This window comes from Lissotriton vulgaris, chromosome 9, assembly GCF_964263255.1.
Source record: "Lissotriton vulgaris chromosome 9, aLisVul1.2, whole genome shotgun sequence".
NCBI lineage: Eukaryota > Metazoa > Chordata > Amphibia > Caudata > Salamandridae > Lissotriton > Lissotriton vulgaris.
The window spans coordinates 1,155,735,524-1,155,762,658 of NC_141697.1; positions in this window are offsets into that span (position 1 = coordinate 1,155,735,524).

A 27,135-nucleotide genomic window follows, 5' to 3' on the forward strand; every position below is an offset into this window, starting at 1 on the left:
GATATGTTTCGCTAAATGGGCTTAGCGAGTTTTTTTTTATCGCCAAGCATCGCCGGATATTTTCGCAGAGATAACGTTCTATTAGCAATGTTTATCTCTAAAGCGATAAAATATCCGGCGATATCAGCGAAATGCGTGAATTTCGCTGAGAATACAGCGATCTTCACGCATTAACGCCAATAGGGTCTTAGGCATAACATCCACCTCCCATTGGATATAATGGCTAAGAACTGGTCCGAGCAGGCGTTAGCTTTTGGAGATATTCGCACTTAGCGCAAATATTTCCATCGCTACGCCTGCGTTAATAATAGGCGATAGCGTTGTTAGCGACTGTTTTTAGTCGCTAACAGGTTAGGTATGCCCACTTTGCATGTCATTAGCGATAAATATCACTGACATGCAAAGTGGGCCCCAAACCGCTCGCTATCGCCTATAAGCTGTCGCTAACTGCGGTTAGCGACAGCTTGCTAGTAGGGCGAATAGAATTATAGCCGCTTAGCGGCCAAAAACGTCCGCTAAAGCGGCGAAAATCTCTTATCGCCCTCCTTGATAATATGCCCCCTAATGTCTGTCCCCAAAACCATTACCTAGATAACTGTGGCCCATATGTACGAAATTCTAAAAGTGCGGTTCCCTAAGAGCAAATCCATAGAAAGTGCTATTTGGGAATAGCAAAACACAGTGTTGGTAACCTGCAATTTCCTAATAGCGAATCCTACTGATTCACATTCACTATTAGGAAATCACAAATTAGGAAATCACAAAAGTCTGATTTTCTAATAGGAACTCGGGAAAGTAACGCATATGGGCCTAAATGGGGTTGAAACATCCAAACACCTAGGCCCACATGCATCATTGTTTCATTTTGCACTTCCTAATTTGCGATTTTTAGGGAATCGCAAATTAGGAAATGCAAAATGGGATGCATGTACATTTTCGCAAAATATTTGAGAATCGGTAAAAATCGCAATTTTTACCGATTCTCAAATATTATGCGATTAGCAAAGTGCGAATTCGCAATTCCCATTCATTCCTATGGGCTAAAATGCCCATAGGAATGAATGGGAATTGCGAATTCGCACTTTGCTAATCGCAAATCCTGATTGCATTTCAAGGGTGGAGAGGGGGGTTCAAATGACCCCCCCCTGCACCCATGAAATGTTGTTTTCGCATCATGTTGCACACACACATGTCCTAAGGACATGTGTGTCCGTAACATGAATGTGTAAAAAATGCTTTTGCAGCGTTTTTAACACTTTTTGCAAATTTACCGAGTGGTTCAACCACTCGGTAAATTTGACACCCTAATTGCGAATTCGCAATTATAAAAGTAATCATGCATTGCTTTTAAGAAATCGCAAATTTGCGATTTCTTAAAAGCAATCGCATTTTTAGAAATCGCAAAAATGTTGTGATTTCTAAAAATGCTTGATGCATTCCAAAAAGCATTTTTGGAATCGCAAACGGACGATTTTAAGGAATCGCACCGTTTGCGACTCCAAAAATGCTTGATGCATGTGCCCCATAGCTTCAAGTAGTATTTGGTGATCAGCCTTTCTGGATATTTGAGTTTACCATTGGATAACATCTGTAAATGGCAAAATTATCCCATTGGTGTTTCTGTGCACCAATCATACATCTGACATTCCACCCCTTACTGATAGACTTATTTGAGTGGTTCCTGGGTAATTTTGTCTAATGTTTTCATATATTTCATAGATGCACTGCAGAATTGGACTGTCAGAGATTCTGAAGCAGACTCTGACAACGGTGCTTATCATGGGCACCCGTTATCATGAAAAAAGACACATAGAACCAGCCGGATTCCCATCATTCACCGAAGTGATCAGTATCATCATCATGAATGGGATGTATGACGTTACAACGCATACTTTTACTCCGCATACCATTACAACGCGGTATTCACAACGCATACCGTTACAACGCATAGCGCTTTGGGGTGCTGGATAGTGGTAAGTATAATTTACTATTCTAACTCCAGTCCCCGTGGACCCTAGGGAAGGTGTTGGATAGTAAATTAAACTTACCTCCTATCCTAGAGCGCCCCCCAGCGCAATGCGTTGTAATGGTATGCGTTGTAATGCCTGCGTTGTAGTGGTAGTGCGTTGTAAAAAATGCGTTGTAACAGGTGCATACCTTAAAAACTGCTTTTTGCACTGTTTTAAATCAAGTATTACAAGGAATATCCCAATAAAAGTATTTTCTTTATTGCAAATCTCTTTTTATCCTTCACTTGCACACCACTGCACTGCACCCATCATTGCCACACATCATTCATGATCCCTACCTGTGCATTGAGAACTTTGCTTCTTCTTGGTTCTTTGCTCCTCCTACTGGACCCATTTAAGTTCATCCACGGTAAATCCCTCTATGATCAGGAGCTCAAGTGGATGGTAGGAAGGATACCCAGATGATGATACTGATCATGATGGGAATCCGACTGGTTATATGGGTCTCTCTTCTTTTGTAGAACCGATCGCTGTAGTTCTCCTGGAGTCACAAATTTTCAGATAGGGCCAACTTTTAGGAGACCCCTGGATTATTATTTTGTGTTGTTGTGAAGGATTCTATTGGGGAGTAAATCCGAGGCTGGTCTATAAATATCCCTCAGACCCTTCTTCAAATGATGTTATTATTTATTTATTTTCACTTGTGATCATGGTCAGATGCCTTATCCTTGTGTTGAGAGTATTTCAGGTAGCAAGTAGAGATGTGTAAAATCTACCCAAAAAACTGATCAAATACCCATAATGTTCACAGATCTATTCTTGTTACACAAATGTCATTGTGCCGTTATCTGAGCAATATTTTTTTTCTCATAGAAAGCTTAAATGTTATGCAAAATGGTGAAAATGCGGCATGTGTTGAATAATATGAAAGGTGGAATTTTATGCAAGATTAAACCGAGGAACCAAAATATTCAGACAAGCCTAGGGGTAAGTTGAATGTAGCACAGTATGTGGTGGGATAGTGGTGTGTTTTCCCTGGCAGTTAGTAACTTGTGATTAGCTAATCTGACGTTTGCTTTGTGTGTTTAGGGAGAGATTTCGTCCTTTACGTACCTGTGACTTACAGGCATGTGTATGTGAGGCACAATATTTTAAAGGGGACTCTGAGGGTCATTTGGAATTTGGCCGATTGGGATTTCTACAGTAATTTATACTACACCAAATCCTCAGTTCAAGTATCTCATCTAGTGTTGATGGAAATGCCACATTTCCAATATCAGAGCCCTTCAATCATGCAGGAAGTAACTCCTTCCATGTGAGGGACACTTTTGTTTTTATATTGAGATACAAAACTCCTACTTATGGGGTTTGTTTCTGAAAGCTGATTGGAAAGCATCAACAAGGTGGCCCATTTGGCACGATTGTGGGCTCAGAATTGAAAAGGGGGTCTTTAAAAAGTGTTTGTCAGGCTTGATAACGATGTTCCCTCGGTCCATCCACCCATTAAAAGCCTCCTGGGCCTCATCTTTTAGGCAGTTTTCTCTGTGTCCCAAATGGTCTATTCAGCCTTGGTTCAAAACTCCAACTGTGCCAAAAGTGGGTAGTCTTTTACTTGCGTTACAGAGGGAAAGGTTTCATATAAACTGGCAGGCTTGTGACCCCACCTGTCTGGTAATAAGTTACCTATTTTTTTCTTTTTTTATGTGAGTCAGCATAGAGATAGTTGCAAGTTTTCAACAAATTCATTTTTTTGGGCCTTGCTTCAATTTCTACTTGGAGTTTGTTTGTGCAGGCTGACGCAGAGAACATTTCCATAACCTAGTAAGTAAGAAGTAGACTAGTGGGCCTGGGGCATGAAGGACAAAGGAATCGCCAAGTGGTTTGCGATCATTGAAATGGCATACTGTGATGTTCTGTGTTGCTAAACATAGGTACAGTAAAATTATGTAGCATACTGAATACTAATATCCTAATTCGCAATTTCTATTTGCAGTTTCGGAATTTGCTACTTTAAATGAGCAATTCATCATTTGTATATACTAAACTATTGCAAATTATGAATAGACGCAAAAATAGCAAACACAGTATGTGCAATTTAGCATCATGGCTAATCCATGTGCAAAGTGCAAAAGCTCACTCTAAATGCAATACAATATTTCATTACCGTAGCATTCCATGCTAAGTTGAGGAGGATGCACATTCTAGGACTCCAGCAGTGGAGAAGGAAGAGGATGTTTAGACAGAGGGTGACCATATTTGATGCATTTTGGGTGTCTTTCTAAAGTTTCCACCTGGTCACCACCTGATCAGATTCAATGGCAATTGCATTTCCTAAATGGCCATTTTGCAACTAGTAGCAATTAGGAAACCCTTTGTACATGTGGTAACCAAATTGTAAATAGGAAATCCCTATTTGCAATATTCTATTTTGTGATTCCCAAAATTTGATATCTACTGGGTGGAAATCATATATTGCTATGCTGGATATGCCTTTCGAAAAAACAAAAAGGCTACTTTGCATTTCATGACATTCTAAAATAGCGATTTGCACCATTAAGAAATGCAAAATGGGTTCCTAAATATCGGCCTGTGTATCCTTTAAGTGAAAACATCTTGGGGCATATCCTCAAGAATGTGTGATAACCATCATCAAATTACCTTAACACAACTCTTCACATCGCAGTCTATTGCAACAAAATAACACTGTTAACGTTGTATTTGCAACCCAGAGGCACCATGCGATAGTAGCAGGATAACATACCAAATGACCGCCTACAAATTAATGCAACCCTGAAAAAATGCGAAACACAAACGTGAAAAAAGATGCGATGCCCCAAATCACGATACAAAAATCAGCAACAACCAGTGACAGGCCTGCAAGTCCCATGCGTCAGGTGGGAAAATGCACTATAAAAGCAACGAAAAAACCACACCAAAGCAAACTGCGTAGCACCATGGATGCACTTGGACCGAGTGCAGAGGACGAGCCGAACCCCACAAGCCCCACGGAGTACCAGCCAGGAACCCCATGTACAGGGAAGAGCAAGGAGAAGAGGAAGAGGAAGATGGGGTTCAGTCCACAGGAAGGCTGGATCATCATCACGGAAGTGATAAAACACTACCAACAACTTTTCGTCCCCTCCACTGTGTCATTGGCAACACAAACGGAAATATGGCAGTCCATCATGAACAAAATGAATGCAGGCTGAGTGTTGAGGAGGTCAATGGAGGAGGTCAAGAGGTGCGGGCATGATGAGCAAAGCCAAAGCAAACAGAAACTCGCTGCCAACAGGAAGTCAGCAAAGGCGACTGGAGGTGGGAGCCCTGTGCCACAGTAAGAGCTAGATGACATGGAGGAAATGGTGGCCACAGTCATCAGTGTGGAGAGGGTACAAGGATTAGGGGGTCTGGACACAGCCCAATAGGAACTGACCCAATAGCAACAGGGTGAGTAACCACCAGGGACTGGAGGGTCGGAGGGAGATGGGCACAATGGCACATATGCAGAACCATGTGTAGCACACTGCATACGCACAATGATAATGGAACATGTCCCTGATACCTTTGGAACACTGCAGCACACATAGAAACACCAAGTAGGCCCCCATCCACAATGTGCAAAAATGGGCCCCCTCCATATCACCAATGTCACATCCTACCCATGCACATGTGCAGCATCCAGAAAAGCAGCGGCTCTGTGAGCCACACTGACAATGCAAGTTACACTGCATGACCGATAGCATGGCTGTAGTCAAAATACATGACCTGGTGCACGAGACAACATTGAGGTGTTCCAGTGTGGATCTCATCCGTAAAGGAGCAGGTTAAACTCTGACACGTCCTTGTGAATCTACAACCCATTATGTCAATAACACATCTGCAGACAAAAAATGCACAAGAGCACAAAACCTGTCCAAGAGCACAAATGAACCAGGTCGCAAACATCCTAGCACTCAAAAAGCTCACAAGTCAAAAGTACACTGCCTCAAAGGGATAGGGGACCGCTACATCAGAGCTGCAGGGGCGACTCGCCCACAATGCAGCACACACACATAGCAATCACAGCACATCAACATTGACGGCAATATGGTACAAAGTGCAACACTTACACCACAGGACAGAGGACACAACTGGTGCAGCTTGTGGGTAGAAACTGGCCAATCACATCTGGCATTGCATGACACTGTGAGATGATTATGTGCGAGTACAGCCACACATCCGTCATGTAGTCTAAATGTCCACTGTCACCCATCAAATAGCCAGCTCCACCAAAACAGTCACAATGTACATTGTCATGCAGTCTGTATGTAAACATCTACAAAGCGTCAACATACATGGGACACTCTGTTAACCTCCATCTCCCCTTTACATTGCAGAGGGACAATCAACACCTCCTGGAGAGCAGAGCACACATCTCTTCAGTGATGATGAAGAGGACACCGTGCACATTTACACAGACACCCTCCAATGGCTAATGAACAGCCTCCGCACCCCACCCCCTGTACCCCACCCCCAGGAGCAGGGCAGCCCAGCTGCCTGGATGTGACCCCACTCCCTGCACAGACCACACAGCAGGAAGCACACACCACCACAGCTGTCTCCAAGGACCCCCATGACCAACACATGGAATTCCAACGCCATGTGTTGGGTTGCCAGGAGGAGATGGCTGATCAGTTGCAGGTGGGGTTCGACCTCGTGGCAGCCAAACTTGATGCCATACATGGTGTCTGAGTCCCACCAGGAGCCAATTACAGTCCCTAATGGACACCCACTGTCTGCACCATGCTCTCCGATAATCCTTGGCTGATATTGTTGGGGCCATTACTTGATACAAGAACTGTCTAGTCAGACAGGCTCCAGCGATGACAGCACAGAGTTGGAACAGATGCGCAAGACAATGGAGATCATGGAGCAGATGCAGGCTGGAAGTATGGCTGCCACGGTTGAACACCAGCGGGAAGTAGCTGGGATCTTCCATGCCTTGCAGTTCCTCATCTTGCCATTGCTGCCAAAGAGCCTGTCCCAGATAACTGCTGTGTGAACTTCGACACACACATCTCCGACCCATGATGTGTCAGTGGCACACAATGATGCAGCCCTATCACCTTGGCACCCTGATGTGTAAGTGTCACACAGTGATGCAGCCGTATCACCTTCGCCCCTGATGTGTCAGTGGCACACATGCAGCCATAACACCACCAGACACACCTGGCACACTGGACACAGAAGACGTGTCAGAGGAGTAAGATGTGGATGTAATGACTGTGTGAGGAAGGAGGTAATAGCATCCATCCCTGCCATATGGCCTGTCCCTGCCTGATTCAGCCCTATGCATCATGCCCTGGGACAACACCTCCCACTGTCCCCCGGAACACTCTGCGACATTCACCTGGACACCAACATGGACTGCCATATCTGCACTGGTTACCAATGACACAGCAATCCGGCAGCAGACTGAACTCTTCCTCCTTAGATTACCTTTTCATTCCCCAAGGACTCTGGTTGGCCCCCCTCTGGGCAACCATGTATTGTGGGCTTCGCTTGGCCATATACTGCTCCAGCTCTGGTACACCCTGGTAAATGACATCTATGCACATGTTTGATCCTGGCCCACATGGCCAATTAGATGACTGTGAAGGTGTGAACTAGCTGTGGCCTCATTGCACATGAACAACAATCTTGCTACCATCCAAAGTAGGCACACCTCCATGTATTAAATAGGGCTGTGTATAGAAATGACTAAATCAGTAGCAGGCCAGAATTGGTGTCCCTCATCACATGTGACAACAGAATGTCTCTTCACATACCTACTCACACACATTGGTGTGGACATAGTCTGTTTTGATGGATGACATTGCTCAACATGGCCAGAAGTTGGACACCATACTCACATTGCTGTAGATACGTAAGTGCACTGGTCTGCCAGCAACCATCCCAAACAAAATGTCTGACTCACAGAGGTGGAGCAGTCAATAGGGACCACCCCCATTGTACAGGCATCAGTCAGTCCCTCCCTGTGTACGGACAATGCTCATTGAGACACACTACTTGTCATTCTAATCAACACTCATCACAGTTGAACACTAGTGAAGTTGCATAGACTTTTCTGGCATGTGCATGTCAGTACGAGCAAGGCAAGGGGCACAGCATGCAGAGAAATGCTTAAGACACTTACAGGCAGGGAGGAGCTTCGCGGGCGACCAAGATGACCGCGTAAGCTCGGAGCTCCGCGGACCCTCCGACCCTCCGCAAATATCCTGCTGAGAATCCTGCTCCACGTTAGTGGATTCCGACTGGTGAGAGGTCGCGGACGCAGGAACTGCTTTCCGCTTTCAAATCCGTTGCTCCTAGACGAAGTTACGTCGAGCTGAACTTCGTGCCAGTGATGCGCCATTGTCTCATGGGTAGCTGCTGTTCGTACCGACGCTCCGCATGATTGGAATGCGAAGTGGACATCTTCGGTCCCTGCTGGCGAAGTGCGTGTAGCTGGGGAGTCGCCTGTTATCGGCCTAGTTTATTTGCTGGCTTCGCCTCTGTTCTGAACATCTGCTTCCTTGTCCGGGCAGCGTAGCCCTTTGTTCTCCTTGGGTCCATCATGGCCGGCAGGGGGGACCCCGACAAGACGTCGAACAGAGGCGTTCGGAGGACGACTCAGACGCAGTTGAACAAGATAGACCGGTATGCCCAGCAGCGGACCTCGCCCACTGTGGTGGCCTCCTCCAAAGACTCGCAACGTGCGGGCTCGCCTGATGGTTCTGAGCCTACTTTGAGTGATGTTATGGGGGCCATCGCGGGCATTCGGACTGGAATGCAGAAGCAACATGAGGTCCTGACTCATAAGGTGGACACTCTGGCCGTGGATCTTAACCTGATTAGGGCCGACTTGGGAAAGACCAACGATCGGGTGAAATCCCTTGATATCAAGACCTCCAGTTTGACTACCGATGTTTCGGACCTGCAAGCAGAGATCCGGACCCTAAGATCGGTCAACGACCAATTCTCCAGAAGGCTGGAGGATTTTGAAGGGCGTGCAAGGCGGCAGAATGTTCGCATTATTGGTATTCCGGAGGGAGCGGAGGAGGCGGCAGCGGACCTTTTTGTGGAAGATTTGATACAGGCTCATCTCGCACCATCTGGCCTGAGTAACTTCTTTTCTGTGGAACGGGCCCATCGGATACCTGGCGGCCCTCCGAGGTCGGGTGTTGCACCTCGACCCATCATTGCCCGGCTCTTCAACTTTAGAGACCGGGATGTGATCCTTCAAGCCTCCAGGAGACATGGGCCGCTCAAATTCCAGAACTCTGAGGTGCACTTTTACCCAGACTTCACCAGGGCCGTTCAGAGACAACGTCAGAGGTTTGCAGGGGTGAAACAGTGCCTAAGAGACATGGGTTTTAAGTACTCTATGCTATTCCCTGCTAAACTACGGATTGAATACGAGGGCCGAGCTCTGTTCTTCGATGTGCCAGAGAATGTGAGTGATTGGCTGGACACTTTGCCGCAACGCCGGGAAGAACACGACGAACACTCCGGTGGCGCAACTGGTGGCTCTGATCTCTAGGACTGGGTTCTGCTGTGCCGATTATGGCGGTTGGTGTCCCTGATGTCTGTGACTGCTAGTACCAATGCTTTTTCGATTTTGATATTTCTCCTGTTTTTACATGGAGGGTGGCGGGAGGGGATTGCAGAGATTCCTTACTCTAGGGTCTTTTTGTAGTTAGTTTATGGGGCGACAGGCACACTGCTGGTTGGGGGGGCTTTTTAGTCTGCTGCAGAGGTGCAGGGTGGGGGGTGGTGGTGGGGAAGTTTGTTTGTTTACTCTTTCTTTTCTCTTTCTATCTCTTAGGCAATGGGTTGTATATATCGGTCAGTTTCACCTGTTGTTTAGGCTTGCTGGGGTTGGGTGGGGCCAGGGTCACGATGATGGGGGGTAGGAAGCTACGAGTTCTCAGTTGGAATGTTAACGGGTTGGGTGACCGTATTAAGAGAGGAGTTGTGATTCAACTGATTAAACGTCATATGCCAGATGTTGTTCTCCTGCAGGAGACACATCTAGTTGGAAATACGTGTAAAGCGCTTAATCGTAAGGGGTACAAAATGGTGGCTCACTCGGGGTTCTCCTCGGGGTCTCGGGGGGCGGGTGTTCTTGTCCGTGCGTCCCTTTCGCTTGAGGTTGACACCACTGTGATCGATGAGAGGGGGCGGTACGCCGCAGTGGCGGGTCGATGGGAAGGGCGTGCCCTGACATTACTTTCAGTTTACGTTCCCCCGGGCCTACAGTCTAGCACTTTCCAGGACCTCGGTGGCGCCATTTTGGATTTGCCTGCTGGATTGCTGATAGTGGGGGGTGATTTCAACTCGGTTTGCTCCGGCTCCTTGGACCGCCATCCGCCGAGAGACCTCCGCAGCTCCCAATTGGGGCTGCCATCTTTTCTCGATACGTTGGGACTGGTGGATAGTTGGCGGCTTTTGCATCCCACGCTAAGTCATTACTCCTTCCACTCTGGCGCCCATGGTAGTCTTTCTAGGATCGACTACGTCCTTACGTTGGCTGCTCGTTTTCTGGCGCGGGGTGTTTCTGATCATTCCCCGCTGTGGGTCTCTTTTGACTTTGACGTTGTCGTATCGGAACGACCGGCGGTTGTTAACCCGTGGTATTTCCGTAATCCCAAGACTCGTAATCTCCTAGCCAAGGCCATTGATCTCTATTTTACTGAAAACGAGGGATCGGTTGCGTTGGCCGCAACTTTATGGGAGGCGTTTAAGACGGTTTTGAGGGGCGAGGCTCTTGCTCTTATAGCGGCAGCCCATAGAGTTAGGGATGCTGATTTACTACGCATTGAGGAGGAGATCTTGGAGATTGACTCCCGATTGGGGGCTGATCCCGATTCCGCTCTCCTACATGACCTCTCCCTCAAACAGTCAGAGTACCGTGACCTTGCTACAAACGCTGCCCTCGCTTTAGCTAAAGAACAGCAGGGTCGGATATACAACGTTGGCGACAAGGCCGGGAAGTTGCTGACCTGGCTGGGTAGGAGAGAGGTGGCTAGCCGCTTTGTACCCGAGATATTGGGGGAGGACGGAGTTGTCGTCACTGATCCAAGTGCCATAGCCGAGTCTTTCGCTGACTGCTTTCGAGGCGTCTACACCTCTGCCTCGGACCGGTCTGAGACCGATTCGACAGTGTTTCTTTCGACTGTCGACCTTCCGTGCCTGTCGGACGAGGAGCGCGTCGACCTGGACAGGGACGTCTCAGTGGATGAGGTCGCACTTGCGATCCGATCACTGCGATCGGGCAAGGCGCCTGGTCCCAATGGTATCCCAGTTGAGTTATACAAGATCAGGCCGGATGTGGTTTCCCCACACCTGCGTAAAATGTTCCTGGAAGCGCGGGAGACTGGCCTACTTCCCCTTGACCAGAGGTTGGCCACTATTATGGTCATCCACAAGGAAGGGAAGCCGAGAGATCTGTGTCGGTCATACCGTCCCATTTCTCTCCTGAACGCTGAGCCTAAGATTCTCGCCAAGATACTCGCTAATCGCCTGGTTGGTGTTATCGGCGACTTAGTGCATCCGGACCAGTCGGGCTTTATTCCACACCGCAACACTGCCCTTAACTTGCGTAGACTCCACGGCGCCCTGGCCAGGGCCCACGCCCTTGAGGAGCCGGCAGTCCTTGCGTCCTTGGACGCCACGATGGCTTTCGACTCTCTCGAATGGAGTTACCTTTGGGCGGTGTTGGCGAAGCTCGGTTTTGGCCCGGTGTTTGTGGGATGGGTGAAGCTTTTGTACGCTGACCCACTAGCTAACGTTGCCGTCAATGGCCGTATCTCGGCGACTTTTGCCCTTCACAGGGGCACCAGGCAGGGTTGCCCCTTGTCGCCTCTTTTGTTTGCGCTCGCTCTTGAGCCACTTGCGGCCTTGTTACGGACACACCCGGATCTACATGGTATCAGCTGGGCCCCTGGCTTCGAGGACAGAGTCTCCCTTTACGCGGATGATATTCTGCTTTACCTCACTTCCCCCTGCAAGTCACTTATTGTGGCATGTGATGTACTTAGACTTTTTGGCCAGTATTCTGGCCTCGTTCTTAACTGGGCCAAGTCTTCCCTCTATGTACTGAAAGGGGATACACCGCGCCTCCCTAGAGGCTGCGGCATCCAGGTGGCCAGCCAGGGCTTTAAATACTTGGGGATTTATATCTCTGGTAATGCGAAGGCGCGCTATGAACACAATCTGCTTCCCCCTCTTCTCAGCCTCCGGCGAGACGTGGAGGGTTGGCGCAAACTTCCGCTTTCCTTACTCGGGCGCGCGGCATTATTTAAGATGATGTCTTTGCCCAGGTTCCTGTACGCCCTGCAGAACACCCAAGATCCGGTTCCCGCCAGATACTTCTGGGAGATCGAGGGCCTTCAACGTGCCCTGCTCTGGGATGGCCGACCCCGCATCGCTATCACGAAGCTAACGCTTCTGTGGTACGACGGGGGTATAGCGCTACCGGATGTGCGTAGATACTACTGGGCCCCCCAATTGGCGGCCATTAATCATGGTTTCTATGGTCCAAAAAATAACCCTGGATACTCGATGGATAAGTGGCTTATGAGTGGCGGCAATTATTACAGGGCGCTTTATTCGAGGTCTCTGGACAGGTGGATGTCGGGCCCAACGAGAATGGCGGTCCGTATTTGGAGGGCAATCACCAAGGCCCAGGGCTGGCAAGGCAGGCTGACTAGATTCACCCCGTTGTACGATTCGGACATTTTGGGCAAGTTATGGCACACCAAAGGGTTTGATAAGTGGGACCTTATAGGTATTTCCAGGGTGGATGATATGGTATCGAAAGGTGAGATCAAGACCTTTCTCCCAGCTGCAGGCTGAATACCAGCTGGGTACCTCAGAGTCTTTCCGGTATGCCCAGTTGCGACATGCATTGCTTTCTGCTAAACCAGATGAGGGGGCGATTCCAGAAAGCTCCCCATTGGAAGACAGGGTGCTGGACGGCCATATGCTTGACAGTGCCATCTCACTGTCTTATAAGAAACTTATTAATGTTCGCACTGACCTCCTCCTGGGTGTGCGAGATCAGTGGGTGCGTGACGGATTGGAAATCGACGATGAGGACTGGCAGAGTGCAGTTTCTTCCCCTAAGGAGGTCGCCATCTCTTCCCGTCTCAGGCTGGTGCAGCTCAAAATCCTGTATAGAGTGTACGTGACTGGCCCCCGGCTTGTGCATATGGGCTACTCGGTCGATGGGCTTTGTCGCCGCGGCTGCGGTGCTCTTGCCACCTTTATGCACATTCTCTGGGAATGCCCCGCCATAGCCTCCTACTGGAGGCGAGTGCACCGAATTATGGATGAAGTGACTGGGGTGGTAGCGAATGTGGAAGCTAGGAGATGCCTCCTCAACATTTGGGGTCCGACGGACCACAATGTGGCTCAGACGCAGTGGGTGACCCTTGGCAACATGGTGGCTAAACGCGATATCGCTCAGAAGTGGGGGGCTTCGGCAGCTCCCATGGTGGTGCAATGGAAAGCCAACATGGATTGGTGTATGTTCAGGGAAAAGACGGTTTATGTTGCCAGGGGTAAGCCCAGAGGGTGGTTGAAGGTGTGGGGAGCCTGGAATGCCTATAGGGGAGACATTTGTGTACCCCTGGAACCTGTCTCACTGGAGGAACATTTGTCGCCGTAGCCTGTGACACCAACTGTGATACGTTCAAAATGTTATCCTGTTTTCTCTTCTCCCCCCCCCCTTTTATCCTGATCTATTCTCCTGTTTCTTTGCTTGTGTTCCCACTGCTCCCCCCCTGCCCCGCTGCCAACGCTTCACTGGTTTTTCTACCCCATTGCCACTCTTTCTGCGCCTTTTTGGCGCTTTTTCTCCTTTCTCTCTATGTTCCTTTTCAAAACAAAATAATAAAATCAATCTTCATTGTACTGTGACATTGATTCTTGCACTATCGCGCTCCTGTTTACATGTGCTGCCTTGCCTCCGGGATGTCAGGCTGAATAGCTGTGTGCACTTTTCGAATAAAGGTTTTAAAAATTTAAAAAAAAAAAAGACACTTACAGGCAGCATAGGAACATGTCGAGGTGCAAGAAATGGGGAGGCAAAAATGAACACAAATCATTACGGATGGCAACGCGCTTAGCCCACCTTGACTTGCTGGACGAGTCATGTGATGTTTGACGTATGCTCATTACCTCATGTCAGGGGACACGACTCAAAGCCCATGATATCTGCATAGTACTGTTCCTACGGACTGCACAGACTGTTTGCTCTGCTGACAGTGTGCAGGTGAAAGGGTCCTACAAGGTCACATGTCATAATACATTGCTATGTGTGTACTCTCCCCCAGCAGTATCTCCGAATTGGGAACATTGCCAAACAATGCTGTGCTTCTCTGCACATGGGACTGCCTCACCTAGCACAGGTAGGTGAACACACACGTAGTTCCATGCACATGCATTCTGAGTCCAGCCGAAGGCAGACATGTCCACTGTTGTGGTGGGATATGTGACCATTCCCCAAGATGCAACAAGGTGTGGGGACCTGTGCTGTGGGTGACAATCAGATGTGGCTGCAGGAACGTATTTACTCGTCCATGAATGCGAGTGCAGCTTCATGGACAAAATGTTCCAAGAGTACGTCATTGTTGAGTTCAAGGAAAACGAGGGAGAGACAATCCATTAACTGGTCTGGGCAGCTGTGCTCCACCCATGCCGTTTCACCAATCTGCAACACAGACCAATAGGGGAGCGCCTCAATGAGGTCACTGCACACAAGGAATTGTGAAATCTCCCATGCACAACTACCAGCACATACGCCAAAGATCAAAGCATCCCATGCACAGGTATCCCGGTGAAACTCCTGAAACCCCCTGTGTGGCCCAACAATGGACGCACAGACAAGTCATAATCCAATTCAGCTACCGTTGAGTTGGATAGGCAGACTTCCCTGGGCCACTCGAATGTGCAGGATCGACAGTGGAACCAGGGCTGGACGCAGGTGGGCAAGATGGAAACTCAGACTGAAACTGATTCGCAACACTGTCATTGACAGTGATCCCAACAGATGCAGCATTCGTGCATGGTACAGTTCCACGTGACCGGGGTTGTGCATGTCCCGGGATGGCCTGCCATTGCGTTTGTTGGTCTTGTAGCACAGATAATCCTCAGACCAGCACCAGTTCAGTGGACGTTATGCCCCAGCTCTGTGCATTGAGTCGTATGTGTTTGCAATGTTTGGACATATGGGTTGCTTTTCACGAATGTGTCAAGGGCATCCCTTGCAGGTGTATCTCGAGCAGGGACAAGTGTGTGTGGGGTCTGGACAAGTTGGTCTTTCATTAGCACAGTGTGTGGTGTGGGAGTTGTCGGAGTCTGGTATCGTATCTTACACAGGGTGTGCCAGCCGCATTCAAGACCAAGGTTGGAGGTTCGGTTGTCCTTCCGCCTTGTGTATTGAGACAAAGGAGCCTTCATACCTAATTTTAAATGTGATATGGCCTTCGTGCTTACATTGATGCCAGGCTTCAGATTTGGGGAGAACCAATTGCAAAACACACGCAGCAGTTGGCATGTATGAATGAGCCAAGGGCCAGATTGGCCTTGGCTCAATTTTCAGTCTCTCTCTCTCTTTCTTTCTCTCTCTCTTCCTCTCTCTCTTTCTCTCTCTCTCTCTCTCCCTCTCTCTCACTCTCTCTCTCTCTCTCTCTGTCCTTTTTTGAGTGCCTGACACACTTTCTATCTTGGATATTGTCTTGCAGGCTGTGACTTACAGATTGTACAGGGATGGCCCACCATGACTCTTCTAAATAGTTGTTTGGAGACAAATTTGATTGTAATACATTGTTTGGACTTTCACTTGTGAATTAATGATTCTGATTTTCTGTACTCACATGAATGGTAATTGTTGTAAAAGTGTGACATCATGCGAATGCTTTTGTTCATGAATTTGTGACGCTGATGTGCAATATTTTGGTCCGGGTGAGGTGGGGTGTGCCCAGTGTAGGGCCCGGGTGATGGTCCTGGGTGTGGTGGCGGTGGGTGTTGTGACCTTTAAGGGTGTCCACGCTGCATGATCTGTGGGTCAATAGCATCTGTTGTTCTTCCGGTGTGGCTCTGAACTGGGCTCCCTTTTCTAATGCAGGTTGTCTTCCGATTTTGCACCAGGTCAGAGCAGGTGTTAATTTCCTGCTGCTAACATGCCTTATGGCCTGTTTTGTGATCTTATTGCCAATCTGGCTGGTCGTTGAGAATGTTGTAACATGTTGTTGTTGCAGCTTTTTGCACGGAAACGCCTACTCTGCATCTCATTAGCGATAGTTGCCGGTGTCATCTGTGGTGATGTTTTTTGCAGCTGCTATTGCAGGTAAACTGGTGATATGGGCTGTTAGCACCAGCTTGTGAATGGGGAGATACATTTATCACGACATTGGCTGCGATAAAGTGCTGATAACTCAGCTATAGATCCTTGAGAATATGCCCCCTTGTTTCATATCACCCAAGACTGGTTGGTGAACTTGACATCCAAAACTATTACCTCAAAAAGAATAGTTATTTTTTTATAAGAAGAGGAGCAAATGCATTTTTGTTACCAGATTTAGATATCTTTCTTTTATGAGGCTTTTTTACAAATCCTGCATTGAAAATGATGTTGTAATCCTCCATTGTAATTATCATAGTGTAGTACTCTCCACTGCAGTATTACCCCTTCAATAAAAGTTGGGAGATTGGATTAAAGTGCCTCTTTTCCCATCTATTTACTCTAAGTAATATATCCTTTCGGCTGTTCCCCCTCCCAAATTTCGACACAGTAAGGGTATTTCTGGTGTAATGTGTGTGGTGAAAACAGTTCAAGAATGCAGTAAATCTACAACAGTTGTAATCCAAATTCACTCACAAATTGGTTCAATGTGTTGTTGGAATGAGCCTGAATATGTTTTTAAACATAATAGTTTTATTTCTGCGGCTGCACTTCTAATAACTGAAGAGAGGATTTTTAGTATTTATTGCCTCACAATTTCTCAAAATTGAAAATAAGAATTGAACTCAACACTCTCCCCTTTAATCCTTACATTATGCCAAAGTACCTTAACATTCAAGAACATGCTTTATGAAGTAGTAATTAAATGTTTGTAAACCTTACTTCAGAAAACTGTAAATATGAATATAACATGTAGATGTTGGCTGAAAATTGTTTTCCTAAACAATGTTGCCATAAAAAATTATACATTTGACCATTAAAGCCACAGTAAAGGTGGTAAATGTGGCACTCACAATCTATATATATATATATATATATATAGTGAACCTCGTTGCCCGGACAGCAAGTCTCCAATCTTTCAGCAACAAAGAGCCGACCCAAAAAGTGCTGGTGAAGCAGTGTTTATTTTCTGATAGCCAGCGCTGCCGCCATGACGCGTTTCGCCTCCAGGGAGGCTTGATCACATATATATATATATATATATATATATATATATATATATATATTCATTTTTTTCTCATGGAGGGTCCTTGTGGGACCACCAGAATATGGACCCGGGGTAAGGGTGGCTTGATCCTTCCCCATTCTCTGTTCTTTTTCAATTTTATCAGGATTTTGAGACCAAGTACTGTAATGGCAGGTGCAACATTTCTCTCATGCTGTGGCCATCCAATCATGTAGTCCTAGCCAGATCTTCTGCACCAAAATGTCCAGCATGGAAAGAAGTCTTCTTTGGGCAATCACAAGGAAGTCATTCTATAATTTTGGGTCCTGAGGAGTACTTGATTACTCTTGCAGTACCCAATGGTCCAGCCAACATTTTCTGATGGTTAGCTCATTCAAGCCCAGACCGAGATCCTCTGTAAGTAATAAAGTCTCAAAATTGGCTAAACGGATGCACACCAACTAACACAAAGCTTGCTTTTTGACTAACGTTCTAACTTGATGCCTAATTTGATGCAATTCTATTCAGCCATCTTTCCTCTATCAGAGGGCAAACTTTCTTATTGGAACTAAAAAGGGAAATAACACTTATGGCACTCTGTCTTTTTCTTGTGCTACGGTTGGCAGATCAGGACAAAACTTTCCATGAATGAACCAAAGTATATAAACTTCTGTTTTTCGAAAAGAGTTGTCCAGATTAGTAAAATCATGCCAAAGTTATTTCGAAAACAAACTACATTGCTGCTAGCACCACCAGTGTGATATATATAAAATATACTTAATTATAGGGGCTTTTTCATACTTAGCTTATTCCTTCCCCCCTTTTCTGTACTTACCATATTTTCTTTTTGTCCTCCAACTTTGATCAGCATTGTTTAAACTTTATTTTCTTCCTCTAATTTGGTTTTCTCTTCCAGGTTGTGGTGGGCATAAAAATAGAGTACCGCAAACCTTATTTTCAATTAATTTCTTTTTCTTGAAATATTTATTCATATAGGGCCATATGTAGGAGGCCAAATACCGGTCGGTAAAATCAAAAATCGGTACATTTTGGCTATACCGACCGGTATTTGGCTCTGTGCGATGTGCTTATTACCGAATGGCATCGGTAATAACGAATCGGTAAATATTTACCGATTCCTTATTTACCTATTGGAGAACACCGAAACAAACAAAACCGAAACTGTAAATAACGAATCATTAAAAATCCCAAAATGCGATGCGGTGTTTAATCAGCACACCACCAGGATTGGAAGCAGTGTCCATAAGGACATGGGTTACATCACCCATCTAATGATTGCCAAATAGCAGTTGGCCCTATTTTCTGCGCCCAAGCGCTGCATGTGCAAGTTCCCTGGCCACACTGTCTGTAGTGTCAGATTGATCCTGGGCAGCGCTGTGGCGTTCACTGCGCCTCCTGCCCTCGGTGGGAGAGGGCGTAATGCTACCACGGCTGGTAGCCTCCTCACTGTCCCCCCTTCCATTGTGGCCGCCTACACGTTCTGCAGCAGTTCTAATGCAGAGGTCATCAAGACCATGCCCCTGGCCACATCCCTGCTACAATGCGTCATCTCCTCCTGCATGGCGATAGACCTGCGACACATGAGGGAGGTAGCAGTGGCTAGCCGGTTCACTGCCTTGGTATAGGCCTGGGGTCTCTGTCTCTTCCTGCGCCTACAATTACGGTCCTGCTCCAACTGGCTGCATAGGTTGTCTACAGAGGTTGCAATTCCCATCATTCCCTCACACATGTTGTCGCCCATTAAACTAATGCCCTTTTTGATCCTGCACATGTGTTTGTTCATGTGGGCCACCTCTCTGTTCAATGTACGCATCTCCCTCCATTGCAGGCGCTGGACCTTGTGCATGTTGCCTTCCAGTCCAGCGAAGACACTTTCATCATGTGCGGCACCTTGATGAAGTGTGGGCGCCCTCAGATGGAGTACCAGCCCTCACTATGTTGCCCTCCTCATGGACTGGAGACTGTTGGCCCCCTGTGCTCTCCTCCTCCGACTTCTCCATTTGCTGGAGGGTGGCCACGGCAAGCCTCCTGCCTGACTCTGGTGGTGGTGGTGATTGTTGCAGTGCTGATTGCGCATGAGGAGATGGCGGCGTGCCCTGGCGCTGTGGTGATGTCGGTGATGGAGTAGTTGGTGGTGGTGGTGGTTATGCGGAGCTTGTGTGCCCTGCAGGCATTCTCCCTTCATCATGTTGCCTCCCCTCTGGCCTGGCAGTCTTTGTTGTGCTCCCCTCTGGAGCACTGCGAGATGTCTCGCCTGTAATGACAGAATGTAGATGTACTCACTTATCTGGCTGCATTTGCATTGCATTAAACATCATGCCTAATGATTACAGTGACTGTCTTGAGCTTGCCAATTACTTTCACATGCTATTGTTTTCTCCTAGGACTACATCTCCCACAATGAATAGCAGGTAATGAGTAAGACATGAAGTGGAGTGGGAGCCCCTATGCCACTATGGGCATTGAGGTTGGGGAGGGGGTAGCACAGCATGCTGGGCATGCATCTTACCTTGTTTCCGTGCTGCTCTGGCAGAGCTGTCTGCGTATCCCACGCCACTCACACTCCACGGCTGGAGGGTGGACTCTACCATCAGTTCCAGTGGTGTTGGTGCAGGTGCTTTGTTCTTCCCTCCGCCAGTTTTACCAGCCTGCCTCTGCCTCTCAGCCATCCTTTCCTTCGCTATCTTCCTGAGGTCACACCACCTCTTCTTTATGTCCTCAATGGACCACTGGGTGACACCAATTGCATTTATCTTGCTCTTTATCCCAATCCAGATCTGTCTCTTCTGAGACTCGGGCACATGGAGGGACTGCTTCCCAAACAGCTTGTCGTGGTCCTGACTCACATCCTGTATCAGCACCTCCAGCTGCTTCTCACTGAACTTCATCTTCCTTTTCCTTTCAGTTGCCTCCTTCTGTCCCTCCTGGCTTGCCTTTTCAGAAGTTATTTTTTGTTTTTTTCTGTAGCTATGAGGAAATGTAGCTGTTGGCTCCTCAGCTCACCTGCCTGCCTCCCAGTCAGCTCCAGGTTCAGTTCAGCTGCCTGGGTGTGGCCACTTCCTGTTTGGGAGGTAATTGGATGACACAGGATTGGCTGATTTATCAAATTACGAATTTTTGAATTACAGAATCGGTATTTACCGATTTGGTAATGGATTGGGTAATTCAGAATCGGTATTGCTGTTTCGGTTTATTTTTTTTTTACTGATTCGTCCCGAATTGGTATTTTTTACCGATTTTTAGTGAATTGGTCAATTTTAATGATTTTTTACCTACATAGGTTTTTCCGATTCCTTAATACCGAATCGGTAATATTCGGTATTAAGGAATCGGTATTTATGGTTTACCTACATAAGGCCCATAGTTCCTAATATATTAGGAAATATCAGACATTTTTGATTTTGTTTGTTCTCACCAGACCCAGGATTCAAAACTGCAACTGAGGATTCAAACATTCGTATGATATATGTAGTCAATAGAAATCTGTTTCTGGAAATATATTTTGTTGTTTTGACTTTTCCCCAGAATGAACTTGTATACCTCTGATTTAATCAGGCTGGTATTATTGTGCAATCTCGTCATGACGGGATACCTCCTAATTTTCTCTCTTCTCATTCCCTTTTCCTCTTCTTCCCTCTGGTTTTCATAACCCATTGTATTGCTATGTATACATAAATATCAGTGATGTTTTAAAATTATTATGATAAAAATTGTGCGTTTGCTTTTCATCCAAGACTGATTTATATTTTGATGGTTGGCTTCTCATTCCACCATGGGGAAGGAGAACATTTATCTGTCGCCATGACGGAGGGGCCACCTGCCAAATTTGTAAATGACTGCCAAGAAGGCAGTCATTCATAATGCATTGACAGAAACCTCCGTCATGGCTGTTCCTGCCAATGCATTTTGGTGTTTGGTGCAGGGTTGCCCTAGCATGACACAGCCCTGCAGCAAACTGTTTTCTTTTTTTATTTTCAAAAAAGGAAATCCCGAATCAGGATTTTTGTTGTGAAAATAAAAAAAGGAACCCCCCCCCACTCATCTCCCATGGCGGGGGATCATTGTTTGCATTTTATTGACCTTCGCTACCAGGGTTTGCCTGGCAGTGAAGGGCAGTAAGAAAAATTGATATGCAACCTCCCATCCTGATTGGGTAGGCGGACATATAGCCATTTCTTCAGCGGCTCTTACTCCGTTGGGCCGTCAAAGAGGTTTGGCTATGGTCGTGATAGAATAGTCACACCATAACAAAACTTATAGACTGCCTGCATTTAAATCGGACGGCCATACCATTATATTGGCAGTATGTATATTCCATCGCGACAGAGCATACCATCAATATACAATCAGGCCTTGAGTCTGAATGAAACAAAAGATCTACCAAATCAGTACAAATAACATTTTAAATATTTTCAAAAAAACTAATATTTTGCCATTGCTGTCAGAAGGCCTGATTTAGCTTTCTGGCATAATTGAGGATTATTATTATGTTTCTTATATAGCGCCTGAATCGACCCCCGAAGGGGTATCTCCGCGCTTGCCTTGGGAACCCGTCCTGGCTTTTCCCTGTGAGATAGCCCCTACAGGGCATCCCCAAGGTGAAAGCCAGGCATCCTGCCGCAGGGGGGCTGTTGTGTAGATTAAGCAAGCTTAATGCCCAGAGTTGCAGAGTGTGAACCCATGATTAGGTCAGGCACCGAAGCGAGAATTATCGAGTCCATGGACATTTGAGCTCAAGACCCTGCCGCGTCGGGAATTGAACCCTGGTCCCAGGTCTGACCTCTGCTTCAGGGTCTGCCTGCTCTAACCAGTGAGCCACACTTCTGATGCATTAAGCTGTTAAAACTTACGGGTTACTTAAGAGCTGGCCCCCACCATTCAATATAGTGGAGTGGGAGACACCCCCTCCAAGCCCTGATTTTCAGGCACTTTGAAATTGAAAAAACAACGTTGCAAGATATTAAAACGTAAATGGAGGAGGGATTATAATTTAGGGAACAAAGAGATCTTTAAAAAAGCACAAAATAACTATTATGACACCATTCTAATTGCTAAACATCTGTATTATGAGGAATATTGCATTGTGAGCTCTAGAAATAACTCAAAGGAGATTTGTATGATAGTGAAGAACTTTTTGACTCCAGCGGCCTATACCCACTCCACTTTAGCTTCCATGGAGTGGTGTGAAGAATTGGAGGGCTTTTTTGCCTCCAAGTACCAACTTATTTAGGCAAGCCTAGGAGCTGGTAGAAGGATAGCTACTGAGGAGGAAACTTCTAACATGAAGAATTCTGCAATTAACTCAAAACTGGACTCCTTTGAAGCCATCTCTCTGGAGGGCTCCCTCACCTTTCTAAAAATGCTAAAATCAGCCTCCCCAACCGACCCATGTCCCCTTCCAAATTGTTAGCTGCAGTGGCGGAGATGATTAACCCACTAGTTAATAAATTGCTTAATTTATCCCTAGTAACAGCTATGAAGCCTAGAGGCTGGTTGCATGCTATGGTTCTTCCCCTGCTTTTAAAACCTACAGCAGATCCAACCACCACTGCTAATTACAGACCCATCTCCTTACTACAAGCTTTTTCTAAGATTCTTGAGAAGCAGGTGAACAGACAACTATTGAAGTATGTGGAGTTCAATGGGCTTATTCATTCTAGTCAATCAGGTTTTAGGGCCTTGTATAGCACAGAAACAGCTCTAGTAGAGGTAGCACAAGCTATTAGGTTGAACCTGGATACAGGGGGTAGGACAGCACTGGTATTATTGGATTTATCTGCAGCGTTCGAAACGGTGCACCATGCCCTTCTATTAGAGCGTATGCAGGAGACTGGAGTGACAGGGTCAGCATGGAGCTAGCTAAAATCCTTCCTGGAAGGCAGAAGCCAACAAATCTGGATCCCCCTATTCAGCAGTTTCACAGAAATTGGACACAGGGGTCCCTCAGCATTAAGCCTTACTCTGTCTAATATTTATTTTACCCCTTTAATCCAGTTAGCAGACAAATTAGGAGCATAAGTGATCTCCCAAGTGGACGAAACACAGTTGCTCTTCTCCTGGAATAAGGGAAAGGAGGTGGATAGCTCTCATGTAAAAACCTGTCTTACCTCAGTCTTACACTGGATAGCAAAAGTGCAACTGAAATGGAATGAGGACAAAAAGGAAATTCTCCTCTTTGGGGAACTCCCCCATAGTTCTGGCTCGTCTTTTGGCCAGATGATGCACCCCGCTGGATCCCCAAGGAGAGTCAGTAAACAAATTAGAGATCTGGTTTGGTAATAGGCTGTCATTTGGGCCCCAAATAAAAAGGCTGTTTGGAACCTGCTTTGGGATCATGAGATCGCTGAAAACATTTCTGCCGCTCTTACCATTCCATGCTAAGAAAACAGTCATTCAAGCATTAATCACGTCCAGTATTGACTAAGGCAATGTGTTGTATGTATGCCATCCAGAGTATCTCCTGGACAAACTTCAGTTGATCCAGAATGCAGCTGCTCGACTTCTGCTCAACCTTCTAAGGAGGGTGAGCACTAGGCTGTATCTTCGGGATCTCCACGGGCTTCCAATTAGTGACAGAGTGAAGTTCAAGTCTTTGGTGCTGGTCCATGCCACCCTTTACAACAATGGTCCTACCTACTTGAGTTACAGATTCAGCTTCAACAACCTGTTGAGGCAACTGCAAACTTTGAATAAATTCCTGGTATGCACTCCAGGATTCGTAGACAGAGAGCTGGCGGCAGATCACTTAAGCTGCTGGGCTTTAGTTTGGAATCAGCTTCCCCTGGAATTACGCACTGTAATCCATTCATGGCTATTTAAAAAGAAGCTGAAAATCATTTTTTTTTTCAATAAAATGTGCGTGCTGTCTTCCTATCCAACCAGCTGGTACTGCACTGGGACACTCCTTGGAGTAGCTGTGTGCAATATAAGTGCTGAATCATATCATAACGTATCATATCAGAGTGTTGGTAGACAGGTTACTCTTTTGCTAATGTGATGGAAATCCTGCCCATTAAACCCTTGATCTGCCTCATTTAGAGATGAGCTAACTGTAAGTATTCAGCCGGCAGAGACCTTCTAGCTCTGTCAAGGGAATTCTTCCTCCAACAGCAAGGCAGATTAGGGGCCATCAGAGGAAGATTCATGCTAAAAGCATTTTTTTTTCTAAATAACCTGGCCCTGAGGACCAGACGAAAATTTAAATTAAGCCCCATGCCCGAGCAACATTTCCCATAGTGTGGGGTCTTCAGTTTTATGTTTTTCAAAAGTAAACTCCCACTTTGAAAGGTTTGACGGCCAGATGTCAAATGCTTCCTGAACTGTCAGGAACCGTCATAATGGTCCTTAGAACATCTCAAAATTTGGTGGATAGGATGTTCCTCAGGGCAGCTCTGACGGATATTTATACATCCCTCAATCTCGACATCAGGCCCAAAAATATCTACAGCCATCAGGAAAATGCTCAACCTCTTGTTACATACACATTCATTCATTTGGTGACACCCTTGCTTCTCAGAAATAATTAACCCTTTCAATATTTCCCCTCTACGTAAAATCCCTATCATTTTAAAATTAGATAATTACTGGGATCTCCACTGATTCAATATTGCATCAGTGTTAATGTGTTTCCTCTCCACAACAACTGAATGTGCAGTAGCTGTCTATTTTCTCTATTCTCTTCTAAACTCCTGAGACGCAGAATAAACACAGTGGTACACATAGTCATTTTCTGTTCAAAGTGAGCAACTCATTTCTAGCAGGATGGAGTAGTGCTATACACTGTGAATTCTTAAACTAAGATGAAAGAGGAGCTTTGCTGCTCGTTTGCATTGAAACCTGTTAGCATTTGTCTCATGTATACTTCAGATATCACAGTAGTGTTGTCACTGAGTTCTCACTAGCACCTGAATAGGCTTGGTCTGCAAGCAGAGTGGTGGGAGGAGATTTCCCTTGCACCTGAATAAGGCCTGTCTGCTTTACACAATGTTGTCTCCACCTCCTGTCGGGAAGCTGCATAAGATAGGACAGAACTGGTTTGGGCTGGGCTAAGAGACCCTTGAACAAAGAGAACAAAGACGTTTTGGGGTATAAGTATTAGAACTAAACCCCTGAACTTTAGACTACTTCTGGAATCAAGAGGAACCTTTGCTGAGGAGAAGAGCTGGAGAAACTGATGAGAAGTACTGCCCTTGCTGTGTGTCTGGGGTTGGCCTGCAGTTTCTTTTTCTGCCACAAAAATGGAGAAGGACTTTGCTGTGTGCTGTGTCCCCTGTTTGAGGAAAGTTTCCAATGGCTTGAGTAGAGCTTTCCTCCTGTTTTGAAGTCTCAGGAACACAAAGGGGCATATTATCAAGCCTGGGCGATAACATTATCGCCGCTTTATCAACAGGAAACTGCAGATAAAGTGGCGATAATGGGCTTGATAATATGCTCTATGGAATACCAATCGAAGCTCATGTTAGAAGTCCTTCACATTTAACATGAGCTTTGATTGGAATTCCATAGACTATATTATCAAGCCCATTATCGCCACTTTATCGGCAGTTTCCTGCCGATCAAGCGGCGATAATTTTATCGCGCAGGCTTGATAATATGCACCAAAGACCTCACCTCCAGCTCCCCTGGATCACCTTGTTGGGAGTTCTGACCTGCCAAGAGGTGCCTGTGACTGTCTTGAGCCTCTGCAGGTTGTTTCTGCTGTTGCGAGCTGGAAAAGCAATGCAGCGACAAGAAAATCGATGCATCTCTCTTCTTGCATCAGTTTTTCGGATGCAACGCCCTGGTGCAAGAAGAATCTACCTGCATCGCCGTGCCACTACCTAAACCTACAGAGCGCATGTCGCCACAGCAAGAATCGATGCATCGAGAGATCGTGGCTGAAAAGGTCGACGCATCGCTGCTCGCCGCCGCCGCATTGTTCACCGCCGCATCCCGAATTTCCCCCTATCATCGCTGCGTGGCATGTTTTCCCTCACGCATCACCCACAGTTTGGAGTCATCTCAGAATCGACGCATTGTTCCCCCTACAGACCGGACCCAACTCATTGCTCTCCTGTGTACAGTGGAACTGTCGCATCGCATCCACAAAGGTCTCAGGAACAGCCACGGTCCGTATAAGGCATGCCACCAGGTGGTGATGTGGGGTGGGGGGTTGTAAAATGCGGCAAATGGACGATTTCAGGTAAGTAACAAAAAAAATGAATTTCGTTGTGCTCGCTGCATCGCCAAATGCGATGCAGCACGCGCAACAAAAGTTTTTTTTCTGTTACTTACCTGAAATAGTCAGTTTGCTGCATTTAACAACCCCCCACCCTGTCCCTCCCCCACCCCATATCACCACCTGGTGGCACACCCTATACGGGCCGTGGATGCTCAGGAACAACACATTTCTGTTTTTCGACGCTCCTCTTGGCTGCAGTTGTTTGGCTTGGTGAATTTGCCGCAACAACAGGTACTTAGCAAAAAATCAAGCATCCATAGTTTTCTATGGACTCAGTTGCTAAAACCTGTTTGAAAGTAACTTTTCTTAATACTTGTATGTTTGATTTTTGTCGTTTTGGTCTTGTTAAGCTTAGATAAATATACTTTATTTTTCCAAACCAGTGTGGTGTCTATTTGTGATGTTATCACTATGTTACTGTGAGTGTTTGGTGTAAGCCTGTCTGCTCGTGCCAAGCTACCAGGGGGGTGAGCAGCTATTATCTAAAGTG